The sequence below is a fragment of the Natrix helvetica genome, assembly GCF_964273705.1.
Source record: "Natrix helvetica genome assembly, chromosome: Z".
NCBI lineage: Eukaryota > Metazoa > Chordata > Lepidosauria > Squamata > Natricidae > Natrix > Natrix helvetica.
In genome coordinates this window covers 43,070,011-43,084,736 of record NC_138554.1, presented here as the reverse complement: position 1 = coordinate 43,084,736, position 14,726 = coordinate 43,070,011, and the positions used below count along the sequence as shown (strand labels likewise).

At 34.0% G+C, this 14,726-nt stretch overlaps 1 protein-coding gene across 1 annotated transcript in view; it reads right to left on the bottom strand.

The window, feature by feature from the left end:
* Positions 1-14,490, bottom strand: part of SP6 (Sp6 transcription factor) — a 32,075-nt gene extending 17,585 nt beyond the window's left edge. Inside the window, exons 1-2 of the mRNA XM_081970999.1 lie at positions 14,297-14,490; positions 13,732-13,889 (exon numbers count right to left, since the gene is read on the bottom strand). The gene's annotated coding sequence lies outside the window, so the exon portion shown is untranslated. The remainder of the gene's footprint in view (positions 1-13,731; positions 13,890-14,296) is intronic.
* Positions 14,491-14,726: the final 236 nt, after the last annotated feature.

Below are 14,726 nucleotides of genomic sequence, written 5' to 3'. Positions count from 1 at the left end.
TTTTGTACTACAAAAATCAAAGCATCTTTTCTTAGTTACAAATTTCTGGGATTCTTTGGAGGAATGGTGATTCTTTTGGGATAAAGCAGGCCAATTTAGTGAATATGTTTCTTTGCCTGGCTTTATTTATTTTTAACTTCCTCATTTTTTATTGAATGAAGGCAAGTTTATTCAGCACTTAGAATGAGATCTTAAATTATTAATTTAAAATATATTGAAGGGAGCTGTTGTAGTCAAACTTAATTAAATTGCAAGAAGGAATGTGTGATGCATTTGAGAGACATTTTTAGCCTCCCTGATAAAATGTTCCTTCCCTCCATCCTTCCTTCTCTCTCTCTCATTCAATTTTTATCCTGTCTTTATTACTTTATAAATAAATCAAGACAATGAAGCAATTAACACTATTTCCTCCTATTTTCCCCACATCAATACTGTGAGGTAAGTTGGGCTGAGACATAACTTGTCCAATATCATCCAGCTGGTCTTCATGCCTAGAAGTCATAGTTTCTATGATAGCATCTTAATAATATCAAACTGCCTTTTTTTTCTTACCTACGTAAATTAAATTTACAAAACCAATATTATTATTAACAATGATGCACTTCAATGGTTAGATGGCTTATACATTGGTATTTGAACATAAATCTTATTTTTATATTTTATTTTGTTCTACTAATCTAGATGAAATGTTAATATATTTTGTTAGTCCATATATGATAGGTCATGCACTAAATAAATAAATAAATATGCTGATTAAAAAGGTATAGGCCTCTCTATTGTTCATAGGGATTTTTTAATTTTAAGAATTGTATTATTGTTCCAAGCTATTGTTTTTCATTTTGATGGCAAATTTAGCCATGAAGTTTCATTTTCATTTAAGTAATATTTCTAAGGAAAAACTGGTAGAGACAGGATTACGTCCCTTTTGGACAACTGAGTTGCAAATTTAATTCACCTAAAGCTACATTCTTTGATCCTCTATTCAACCCCCTATATCATCTGCCTCTCTGATATTTGGTTCTTGATATTTTATCATAACCCTAAGGCTCAATTTCAGTATGATATTTACAGATAAAGTACTTACTTGGTTAAATTGCTCCCATTCCATTCAGAGGTATGCATCAATTGTGCACACAATATTAATATTCCAGATATTTGGGTGAATATGTTGTCTGGTGTGCCAAAATTGTATACCGGGATAGCAAGTATAATAAACACATTTAAAGCAAGAGTTGCATGAAACAGTTTATAAATCAGGGCTTTACTTCTATTTAACACATTTATATGGCGGCCCATTTCATGGAATATGATAGTACTTGGACAGTATACCTTAGTTGGCCATTATAAAATTATAGTTTCTTCAATTTCCTCTTATATTGTCTTTTTGCTCTTTATTTTCTCTTTTTTAAACTTTACTGCTCTCAAGCCATCCATTAACATCAGTGTTATACTTTCTTACTACTGGTCATTAGGATTACCTGTGAATGTTTTATTGACTTGAAGGATAAGATGGTGCTTGTTTCTCATTCTTTGAAGAAATAACAACAATACTGAATTGATGAATTTTACAGTACCAGTGATAGGGAAAACAAGGTCAGAGAATTTAGAGAAAAGGAAGTTAGGACAACACTGTGAAATCTCTTCCAAAACCCTTCTTACCTGCCCAATAAAATAGATTCCTGTTGTATACCTTTTGTGCTTCAGAATTTGTTGCATTGGTAATTCAGCTTTAATGTGACTGCTTATCAGATTCGAAGTACTGAGTGTGTGTGTGTGTGTGTGTGTATGTCCCCTGCATGGTGTTCTCTCTCACATTGTATTCCATTGAGATTTAGCTAAAGTATAAAAGGCATTTAGTTGGAGAGATATTTGTATTTAAGACATGCTGATTTTGAATGGAAGTCAATTATTCAATTTTCTAAGGTGTTAAAAGCTAAATTGAAAATATCAGTTATATATCTCATCCACAGAAATAAGAACTGAATTATCCAGTTTTGGAAACTCAATGTATCTAGGCATTAAAATATGAAATCTAACTTCTTTGATTTAAGATTCTAATTCACTCATCAAAAACTATTTTATTTGATCCTTTAAATAACATTTTAAAAAGGATGGACATTAGATTTCTTATGTTCCCAATTTAAAGTCCTTTTAATTATAATCAACAGCTTTCAGTCTTTTTAATGCCAGGTAATACATGTTAAACTGCAACTTTATGGCTTTTCTACCAAGAGGTATTTTCTTGAGCCATTCTGCATACCTTCTCCAATCAGCCATCCCAAAACTCAGAAGGGCTTTATCTTTAACTAGATTCAATGCCATCCCAAAGGTCCTTACTGAAGGGAGACACTTCCCGTTGAACAGAGACTGTGTACATGCAGTGAAGGAATAATTGAAACTATGGAAAATACTATTCTATACTACCTGTTTTTCGCAGGTGTTCATCAGGAATGTTGACTAAACATCTTGGTTGTTCTGATTTGTTTTACGTTGAGTTGTTACTATTGCATTAATATGATTTTATTTTCATGACCATAGCTAAGTACTATAGATGTTGTTGTATGCTGAAGTGTTTTTCCTAATCCTTTTTTGATATTTTAGAACAATTATATTTTTCCTTTCTTATTCCAATTGTGATTATTGGGTTTAATTTACTGGTCTAATCAGATTTATTTATTTTATTTAAACCTTATACAAAGTTGCCAAACCTCTGTCTAATTCTGGGTGACTTTTAATCAAATGACCTAATAAAAGATCAATTAGCAATTTAGGAAATTTGATGGTTGTTTAATTTATATGATTTTATCTTGTTCTGTTTTATTTGTTACTGCATTTATATAGTTGCCAATCTCACTTGATAACTCTGGGAAGTCTACAGGATTAAAACAAAAACTAAACAACCAGTATAATTTATAAATTAAAATAGTTAATTGGGGTTTCAAATCAGTACAATTTAATATAGGAAGAACATTACTTTTTACTGTCTTAATATGCTGTTGAATTATATTCCTAAAACATACAATTTGTCATCTCTGAAGAGCTTTGACTGACGATTCGGGAGTACAACAAAGAAGATAATTCTATGTGATTGAAAATTAAATCACTCTCATTTTAAGGAATGGATTCAGGATATGTGTTTGTTATCGATTTCTGAAAACTTTTATGTTCTAAAAATAAAAAGATAACACAGTACACTGCTACATCGCCTAGATTTAATATAAACAACTGAATTAATACTTATTATTTTTCTTTGTTAATTAAGGGGGGCTGATTATATTTAGTTCATTTAATTATTGCAACATATTTATTAAATTTATAAGCCACCCGTTCCATTGTCAGGAGACTCTAGGCAGGCTTAAAATATTATAAAACAATGATATAAAATAATTAGAACATGACATTAAAAACATAAAGTATTAGTTTTTTCCTTCACTGAATATTCACTAATTAATATATATAGGGGTGTGTGTGTTTGTATTTCATAATTTAAACAAATAAAATTAATTATTAAAATTGGATATGTTAAATGCACATTCATGTTCTTTTGCTAAGCTATAAGCAAATTTTCACATATTAATACAAAAACACAAAACAATTTGGAAGAAAAGAATGAAAACATCCTTTTTATCAAATTGAATGATACTACTTTAAAATATGTAGGAAAAAATTGCCTTAAAAAGACTATCATCAGTAGCTTCAGGAAATCTAAAACTTTTTTTAATGCATGCTTCTATATTTTAGCCAGTGCTTAAATGGCACATATTGTTCCCTTCCTTTTCTGACCCTTCACAACTGTCACTCAGTTTGCATCAAATATACATTTGTACTGTTACCACCTGTCTCTGTCAATGTGCTACAATAAAATTGCAGCAGCATAAAATAAATGGAATGCTTTGCTTTCAAGTAAACATATCTGTCAATCTTGTTTTTTTGTGTCACTTCCACAATCCAGGAAGAAAACATCTTGAATTTTCTCATTAGATAGGTTGGTTTAGGTTTATAGGTTTATTGGACTTATATGCTGCCCTTCTCCCAAAGGACTCAGGGTGGCGTACAACATAAAAACACATATTACAAAAGTTAAAAGAAAGATTAAATAAAATATCCAAAAAACCCAATAGACAATTTACAATGAGATTTAGAAATTAAATTAAAATTAACAATTAAAATTTATAATTTATTTTATTCAGGCCAGGCCGGCTTGCTGGGAAAAGATTCTAACCTGAAGCTTGTTTTCCTTTCAGTTTTAAAATCAATTTACAATGAGATTTAGAAATTAAATTAAAATTAACAATTAAAATTTATAATTTATTTTATTCAGGCCAGGCCGGGTTGCTGGAAAAAGATTCTAACCTGAAGCTTGTTTTCCTTTCAGTTTTAAAATCAATTTGGAAAACTGCACCAGTGTGTTAAATCCATCTTATGATATCAGTGTATCAGTTTCAATCTCATTTTTTTAAAAAAGCATCTTTTGCAAACTTCATCTCATTTAGAAAGTGTTAGGGTACTATGCATGTATGTCATTCTTTGATTCAGCGGAAACTCTTAGTCAACCATCTACTTGTATCTGTTCTAACACTCAATTTCTCCATCAGGCAAATACTATAAAGCCTGTAAGTAATCCTCTATAGGATGACTAAAGTCATTTTTGAAGGGGAGCGGGGGAGGCCGTTTTTCCAGAGACTCATTTTTTTGAGTTAGATGACTCTTTAAAGTCTTAAATAAATATGTAAATAAAGCAAATTTTATGAGGTGACACTGCTTTTGGTTCTGTAGTGGCATTGTGAAGGCTGAAATATGAATTAATAGATTTGTTTGCTGCCCATCTTGCCACAAAGCACAAGGAATGAATATAGGTAATTCTTGATTTACTATCACAATTGAGCCCAAAATTTCTGTTGCTAAGAAACACAGTTAAGTGAGTTTTGTCCCATTTTAAGACATATAATGCCACCGTTGTTAAGTCAATTGGAGTTATAGAATAGAATAGAATAACAGAGTTGGAAGGGACCTTGAAGGTCTTCTAGTCCAACCCCTGTTTAGGTAGGAAACCCTACACCACTTCAGGCAAATGGTTATCCAATCTCTTCTTAAAAACGTCCAGTGTTGGGGCATTCACAACTTCTGGAGGCAAGTTGTTCCATTGATTAATTGTTATAACAGTCAGGAAATTTCTCCTTAGTTCTAAGTTGCTTCTCTCCTTGATTAGTTTCCACCCATTGCTTCTTGTTCTACCCTCAGCTGCTTTGAAGAATAGCTCGATTCCCTCTTCTTTGTGGCAACCCCTGAGATATTGGAACACTGCTATCTTGTCTCCCCTAGTCCTTCTTTTCAAAAGACTAGACATACCCAGTTCCTGCAACTGTTCTCTCATATGTTTTAGCCTCCAGTCCCCTAATCATCTTTGTTGCTCTCTGCATTCTTTTTAGAGTCTCCACATCTTTTTTACAATGTGGTGACCAAAACTGAATGCAGTATTCCAAGTGTGGCTTACCAAGTTATTAAGTTAGTAACACAACTGTTAAGTGAATCTGGCTTCCCCATTGACTTTGCTTGCTAGAAGGTTGTTAAAGATGATGATGATATGACTCCAGGATACTGCAACTCTCATAGTTATGAGCCAGTTGCCAAGTGTCTGAATTTCAAACATGTGGTCATGGGGATGCTGCAAGGGTTCTAAGTGTGAAAAATGGTCATAGGTCACTTTTTTCAGTGCTGTAACTTCGAACAGTCACTAAATGGGGACTACCTGTACATGCAGAATAAAAATTATACGACCATTAAGATAAACGTAAATGCTGGAATTCTTAAAAAGGCATTTAATGACTGTTTTGATCTGAATGAGTAAAAATAGGCTGAAAATAGATTCTTAACTGGTATAAAATGCAGTAACTTGTAAGATCCATGGTGGTGCAGTGGTTATAATGCAATGTTGCAGGCAAGCTCTGCCCACTGCCAGAAATTCAATCCTCAGCCCTCCATCCTTCCGAGGTCAGTAAAAGAAGGAACCAGATTGCTAGGGCCAATATGCGGACATTGAAAATTACTCAGAAAGTGCTATAAAGCACCATGGGAGGTATATAAATCTAAGTGCTATTGCTATTGTATTCACTATTAGTAAATCCAGGTTGCTATAATCAAAGAAAATCTATCTTACATAGAGTTAGTGTACTGGTTTCAAGCCAATTCAAAATCCCATTTTTACCCTATGGAAGTTATTTGGTAGTTGCTATGGGTTTATTTATAGTTTTTCATATCTTGGCTTATAATTTATTGGTTTTATGGATAGATTTTACTATTTCATGAATGTTTTATTTCATTCTCCATAAGCTGTCTCCAGTCAGAAGACTAAGCAGCATTTAAATATGAGTGAATAATGACGGAGCTAGTCTGTATAGCCTTTGCAGAATAAAAGGTCATTATGTATATTGTATAATGGTAGAGTTTTATTTTAATTTTATGTTTTTACTATGCTTCCTGCTTTTATGATATAATATTACCCACTGAGACACATTTTTTGAAACCATATGTTTTTTTCTTTAACATTAAAAGTAACAATTTGATAACTTTTGGAGATTCTCTGAAGTCATGTTCAAGACTTTAGGATCACATTCAACCTTGCGACTTCTGTCTTAAACCCAGTTCAACTTCTTCTCTTGCCCATATGAAAAGCAATACCCAAGCCTTTATAACTGCTTTTACTTATATCCATCACAGTTACCTTATCTATTATAGCTGTCAAACTTTAGGGTAATATTTGCTAAATTGATTTGATTGGTCATGATGTTTTGGGAGAAAGATGTTTGATAATGAATACAAGTAATAACCTCATAAACTTTGTTCTCTCACCCTCCCACACATATATTTAAATAAGGGCTGCAGTTCATTGATCAGTGCTGCTGACTAAAGTTTTAATTGCAGATTAAATTTTGCTTCTCATATAATTTGTATGGCTGCCAGTATGTAAACAGTAGTGGCTTTCCCATTAAGTAGTTATGGCCACACACTTCAAAGAAAAAGTATCCCTGCCCATCAGGAATCTCAAAAACAGCATCTGAAGTTTGTAGCATATAGATTTCATCAATTAATTAAGCTTATTAAAAACTATGATGTTAATCTTTAAAAACAAATCCCATATACCTTTGTTCATAACTCTAGTTGAAAAAGCACTTAAGTAAAACTGAACCACAGTACTTATTCAATGCTAAACTGCCTCCAGATATTTGTTGAAATCTACGTAAAATTCTATTCTATGATAGTAATCATACAAAAAAGAAGTATTTTCTTTGTTAACTAAAATCCTTAGAATTATGTTCAAACTTTTCAAATCTGTTTGTAATCCCATTTATACTTCCTAATCTGCAGAACATAAAGATTATTTTGTTGCAGTTATTTTTGTAGCAAAGGTATTTAGATATTTAGCCAAATATTTGCCCTTATAACACAAAATCAAAATGTTCGAAATTTCTACCAAAATAACCCACATCATTTAATTCCTGGAAATCAAATGGAATAATATTTGACAACTGTAGCCTTTGGAGGTAAGGAATTGTATGTGTTTAGATCAATCTCCGCTTCAGAACAGATATTACGATAGGTTGTATAGAACAAACTGGGCAAAAACCCAAAATCTGCTGGCAGATGCTTATACAGTAATTTGTTACAAATTTCCAATTTTTGTCAACAAATATTTTTTAAAATTGAGTATTGTTTTAAAGGCATCCAAGCAGCTTCATCTTCCAATTGCGACCGCCTAGATACCCATCCTCTCCATAAATCAACAAAAAATAAATGTGCAACTTGAAATTAAAATTTATCTGCTACTTTCGCCTCTTCGTTGCCATATTGGAGAATAGTTGGTATAAACAGGAAGACTCTTTGTGCAGAAGCACCATAACCTTTATTCATGTGTTCAGAAAAGTTCCTGTGCTCAAATTCAATTCTAGATGTGTGCTTCCTACTCATGATATTTGGAGGTTCAAATAAAAAAAACATACTAGATTAAAATCTACTTGGCCCTGATTAAAAAGGAGAAAATATGACTTTGCCAAAAAATAAGATCAGGACTCTGTTCGGAGGCTGAATCCGGAGTGATACTAACAGAGAAAAATTTAAAAATGTTCACCATGTCTCTTCAAATAACCAAGATTGGAATCCTATACATGTCTATTTGAATTTGGAGTATTTTTTAAACTTCTGGATCCAAATCAGAGATGGGTTGCTCTCGGTTTGGCCAAACCGGTAGTGGAATTCAGGCCTGGGTCGCAGAAGTGGCAGCGACCCAGGCTTGCCCGCTCCCGAACTGGTTCCCTCACCACCACTGGTCTGCCACCATTTTTTATTTTAGTGACTGCGCGTGTGCAGTTCACTGTAAATTGTTCTGTGGATGCAGAAAGATCAATTTACATTGAATAGTGCATGCACGCGGGGGTTGCGAACCAGTATATAACCGGCAGCAACCCACCCCTGATCCAACTGTATAATCTATATAAACATGCATAAAGCTTCTTGTTTCCTGTTTTATAAGTACTTAGGTGATTTGTTGTTCTTGGTTCAGTTTGCCTGTTTTCATTTCACTGCAATTACCTTGCACCAAGTTGCCTGCTTTGAAGACATCAATTTGTCTCTCTCTTAAAGCATCCACATTTATACAGTTATAAAAATAACTGTAAAAGCATCCAAAGCACTATCCATACGACCAAACTGATACATTAAAAATCTATATAGCCAAAGACTTGTGTATCTAGCAATTGGCATTGCAACCTCCATTTAAAATGTTCAGTTTAGTTCAGTTTTAGAAACGTGCCAAAGCAATTCACTTAAGAGTACATAGTAACTTGTCAGCCAAACTCTGCATTATCTAGACTCTGTATGGAATGCTTTTTCAACATTGCTTTGATGAGTGAACCAACCTGAAACATTTGTCCATCATCTTGACTTTGCTACATTTCACCTAATTTTTATTACATAGTTTCAAAGTAAAACTTTGGACAATTAATTTTAAATGGGCATTATTGAAAAAAAATGCATTTGAAATATATGAAAGATGGAAGCTATATATAGCAACAACAACTATGATTCTTATGGCTTAGAAAGAAATGATAAGGTTTTATCATTAAATGAAATGAATAATGGAAATGAATGAGCCTCTGTGGTACAATGGTTAAAGTGCAGTACTGCAGGGTACTTCCGCTGACTGCTGGCTGACTGTAATTTGGTGGTTCAAATCCCACCAGGCTCAAGGTTGACTCATCCTTCAAGGTGGGTAAAATGAGGACCCAAATTGTTGGGGGCAATAGGCTGATTCTGTAAACCACTTAGAGAGGGCTGTAAAGCACTGAAAAGCAGTATATAAGTCTAAGTGCTATTGCTGTTGCTAATAGAAATTGCTTTGGAATGGAAAAAATAAATTACCTTTTAAAAAGTGGGTCATTACTAAATACGCATAAAAATAATAACAATACTTCTTGACTTCAAAAAAACATAAATAAAAATATTACAGGCCATAGCATTGTGAGATTTAAGCTGGTCTGTCAAAGAAAAAGAAACTCGTTTATTTTTAAATCCTTTTGAATTTTATGCTGGAATAGGTAATAGTAGGTACCCACATACACACTCTGTTTTCATTCAAGGCTTATCCAGAAGTACATAACATTATTTGTGGAATTATAACATTATATGTGAAAGTGCCTAATGTGGATTGTGCATGTAGCAGAGTCTTATTTTTGCTGTGAAAATGGCCCAATGATGAAAATGTTTTTTCCTTCTAAACAACTGAACAAATTTGCTTCTATGTATTCATAGAATACATAGAATATATATGTATTGTGTGTACGTGCGTGTGTGTGTGTGCATGTGTACGTTCATGTGTGCATGTGTGCGTGCGTGCATGTATGCATGAAAGAGGCTCATCAGAATTTTCTTGCATCATAGACAGCTTTGCTTTACAAATAAATTACTTCTGAATGCGATAACGCAATGTCTACAATTAAGGAAATTTCACTAAATGAACAACTTACCTTCTTTCAATTTTACTTTCGCTTCTCCAACACAATGAAAATGTGAACACCTGCAACTTGTTGCGCAAATACCATATTGTAATTCTGATTAAAGCACAATACCAGCTGGAGAGGTACAAACTTTATGTGATAGCAATATATTTTAATACACTAAACTAATTTTTCTATTTTTGAAGTTCAACTATTCTTAGAGATTGCTCAGAAAATGTGACTTGCTAAAGATTAGAAAGTAAATCCCTAGAGGATCTATGCATAAAATCCAACAGCCTATTCCATATCTTAACTCTAATCGCTGGGACTCTCATACAATTCAGCTATAAAACTTAAGCTCAAAGTTAAGATCAATGGGATTATTTCTAGGTAAATCTATAAGTATAATCTTTATTGTCATTGTACCTAAATACAACGAAATTGTTTTTAATCTCACTGATGCAAAATTATAACAGAAACGAAAAAAGAAAAAGAAAAAAACTAGCGTGTGCAGAAAAAAACTACATTAAATTTTAACATTAATTCTTGAAAAGTTTAAGGAAGGGAAACGTTATTCATTACCAAGGTGAACATTGTTCCACACCAACAGAGTTATTGCCAGTTTAATATTAGCATGATGGGAAATATGCATGCGATAGAACTTCTTACCAAGTTTGCTAAAGAATCATCAGGGTTTGAGAAATCCAAGTTTTTTTCCTTTGTTAGTTCAATGTTAGTCTGGGAGCTGGTTTGTTAGTCTAATACAATTAATTGATACATTTCAAGAAAAACTTTTATTCAAAGAAAATTGGCGTAATTTGCTATTTAAAAAGTGAACAGTCAGTCAGGAAATATCTAGTTCACCTTCTTTGCCAAAAGTAAACCACTGGTTTTCCAGTCTCTGAATGTTCTAATATATAAATACTGCTGGACTGATTAAGCGTTAGAATATGCTTGTAAAATGGGATGGTAGAGAAATGGACAACATAAAGTTTAATAAATGAATAAAAATAATGCACACAAAACATCCTTGATGGGATCATATATGATTTCCAAAAAGTAACAAGTCTTGGTTTTTTTTAAAGGGGGAGATAAAATTAAAAATAGATGATAGCCTTCACCCATGGCATGACTATCTGAAGGTTTGCTTCACTCACTACACAGAAGCATGTCTGCCATTTAGATATACAATAATTACTTAGACGCAGCCATCTCCCCCACAAACGATCCCATAGGTAGTCCACAAATCTACACTGATCAGTTGTAATATAAGTAAATATTTTATAGGTACCCATTGAGAATTGAACACGCACAATGGCTCTCAATTTTCTGGATTTCTCTTGTTCACTCCAGCAGCCATACCACAATGCAAAGTTAGCAAAGAGGACACTCCAGCAGCCTCATGCCAAGCTCCATGAAGGAAACATCAGGACAACAAACAGGATAAATGCATGGGCACATCTACTAGGATGTTTCAGCCAAAGATAGATGGGAAACAACAATAACCTGGATGATTGAAAATCTCCATAGATAATTACCATTCAGGTGTGAGGAAGAGATACCAAAAAGGTGCAATTTTTTTTCATAAAGACAGAGTGATGAGAAATAGGGAGGTCTTTTTTCCCTTTGAATTATGGAAATCCAGCTTAAGGGATTGCAGCATTGCATCATATATATATATATATATATGATGCAATGCTTGAGATATATATATATATGTGTGTGTGTGTGTGCCCGTGCGTGTGTGCCCGTGCGTGTGTGTGCGCGCATGTGCCCGTGTGTGTGTGTGTGTGTGTGTATGTATGTATGTATGTATGTATGTATGTATGTATGTATGTATATCAAAGATATATCAGAGCCTAGATACAGTTAATATTGAGTACTCATGGAGAATACAGCTTGTACTGTTACGCAATTTCCATTTACCTCAGGCAAAAGCAATGGATAATGAAAGGGAAAGGGGAAGGGGAATAAATGCATTTTGGCAATATATTAGATCAACTGAAGGCTAACAATCTACTAAATGTGTAGATTTCCAGTTTCCCCCAAGATTGCTTATCATAAATTTTTTAATCATAAAAAAGGAGGGAAAAAAGTTTCTTTTCCATTTCCTTTTTCTAACCATTTCACTATCGTGGTCATGAAGCAGTCTCAGAAATTCGCATGTTTTTGTGCAAATTTACAAGGTTTTTGTAAAACCTTCATTGCTGTAACACTTCAATGCAAAATTTCCATTGTTCCAATGTTCCAAAAGGCAACTGGACTTTCTTGATTTTTTTCCTTGAAAACATTTTGCTAAACATTTTCAAGGAAAAAGATCCAGCACCTGGGGGGGTGTATCACCAAGTATTTTTAAAGGGTACTCCAGTTAATATAATTTGTGAAATTGTAAGATTATTAGGATATAAATCTTGGTAATGAAAACAGAATCGTAATGCTAGGCGAGTTCTCCCAATTCCAAAGCCAGACACTATGTCAGAAACCAGTTCCTAAAATCAGAATGCTTTTAATAATACAATGAAAGAGAATCACCAATAATATCAGCTTTAAAACCACCTGCAGCCTAGTTTCTTATAATGAAAGACTGCATGTAGTAGCGCACAGCTGCTCCAGTTTGAGATTACGTTTTATCATTGGCCTTGAGCTAGGGACAGTAATTAAATCAAGCCTTTTAAATGTAATTTTAAACATGGATTTCTTATTTTAAAGGAACAACCCAAACTCATTCATAAAATCTACACCGTTCTGAATCAAGTTCCATCTATATCTATATATAGTGATATCAATATTTCTTTATTGATATCATTCTGAAATGTGATTATTTTTGAAAGAATTTTGTTGCATCTGGCTGCTGGACTAGTACTTGCAGTAAACCACTTTTATCACTTTAGTGATGCTTTAAAGGTTAACAACTTTGAAATATATTCACACCTAGCCAAGTCCTAACCCAGCCTTTTCTGAGTTGAAATCAAGGTTTAAAATGAGCTTATTAATAATCTCCTTACATTATAGTAGTACATTATTGGTCCTTCTCTTTTTTCAGCAATATTTAAAAATTTAAATCTGAGTTGTATTCTTAGATTAAACACACATAAAGCCACAATTCTTAAGTCACTTTTATGCAACAAAACGTATAGCTCAATAAGACTGCAATTCCATATGTACTTACCTGGAGAATATTAAATTCAAATAGACAAAAATAATTATACTTTCATACTGAAATATAAAGAAAAGTGATTGTATTAATTTCCTAATACAGTTGATTCCAATTACACAAACCCTGCTTTCTCTGTAATCATTGTTTATTTCAGTTATTTTAATTGGAAAAGGTATCTATGCTTTCTCAATGAGAAGTCATACTCCATTCAACGGGACTTGTACTGGAGCAAAACGTGCGCGTAAATTTAATTTGCTCCATTGTTCTGAGTATCTCATGAAATAGAAATATTTTTTTTCTTTTTGAAGTTTTTTTTTATACAGGGAATAAAGGACACGACAAGGAACTCCAAACTGAAGTATCTGCCAAAAGTTTAGAGAGTTTGTAACGAAAGAGTAGAGGCCAAATGAACGTTTCTTACAGTTTTATCCACCTGTACCCTTCGTTGTGCACGTCCCTGTCTTTTACTTAGTAGGAAGTTTGGGTCTTCCGTAAGTTCAGCATCTTTGAACGCGGACTAGTTTTCTAGCACGAAAGAAAAGGCAAGGGAAAGAAACCGAGAGGAAAAGAAATTGAGTTACATACTGGTTTAAACTTGCTGGTGGAAGCAGCGGTCCTCCAGCAGGTTTTTCCACATTGGTTTGTCAGGAAAACGTGTTGCGGTCTCCGAAGCAAAATCCAGAATCCGAAGAAGTGAGGCAGTCCTCGGGGAACCCAGAGCGAGGGAACGTGACCGAGGAAAGCTAGACAGGTATATGCAAGTTAAGAGCTACTCTACGAGTGACTGGTTAAAGACTTCACAGCTGGGAAGGACGGAGTAAATTGAAGTCACGCCCCTCAGCCCCACCCAGTACCTGATGGCTTTAACCCTTCAATGTATGGACAAGTGCTTTGGCAATGGGCCCCACGTAGAGAGAAAAACGCGCACACTCCTTTCTCGGAAGGCTAGCTAACCACACAACGCGTTTGCTTACACATTCTCGGTTGGGGAGCTATAAAAATCCCTTAAAAGACCCGCATCTTTAATTCATTTCGGTTCACTTGGCTCCTGATCCCGGGAAATAATTCTTGGCTGCAGATACTGTATTCAACCCCATCCCATTTTGCTTTTGGAAGCCCGATCGTTGCGCACGTACAATTTCATACTCACCTACAGCTTGGTTTTTCCGTTGCAGTTACGCGTCTATATTCACTAGGTTGTAGTCCAGTTGTCGTTTGCCTAAGCTCTACCTGCTTAGGAACTAAGTTAGATTCGTGTTTTAACTCTTCTGTCCCAAACGGAGATATATTTCAAAAAACTAAAGCTTAACTTTTGTCCCAGGAAAATATGATCTTATCCGAGCAGCAACTGGTAAAATGTTCCCATTTAAGTGTTTGCAGAATCCTAACTACTTGTATTCTCGTAAATCAGATGTACACTCCCGTCACATGCATCCCTTAACCTAACGCCATCTATAATGTGTGCTTTAAGATTTTAACTAAAGAGCCAAGCGTGAATAAATCAGTTTACTATGTGATTGCACTGTATATTATACTAACGCAGCATTAAACTACATTTAACCTCAGAACTGAAATCCAGG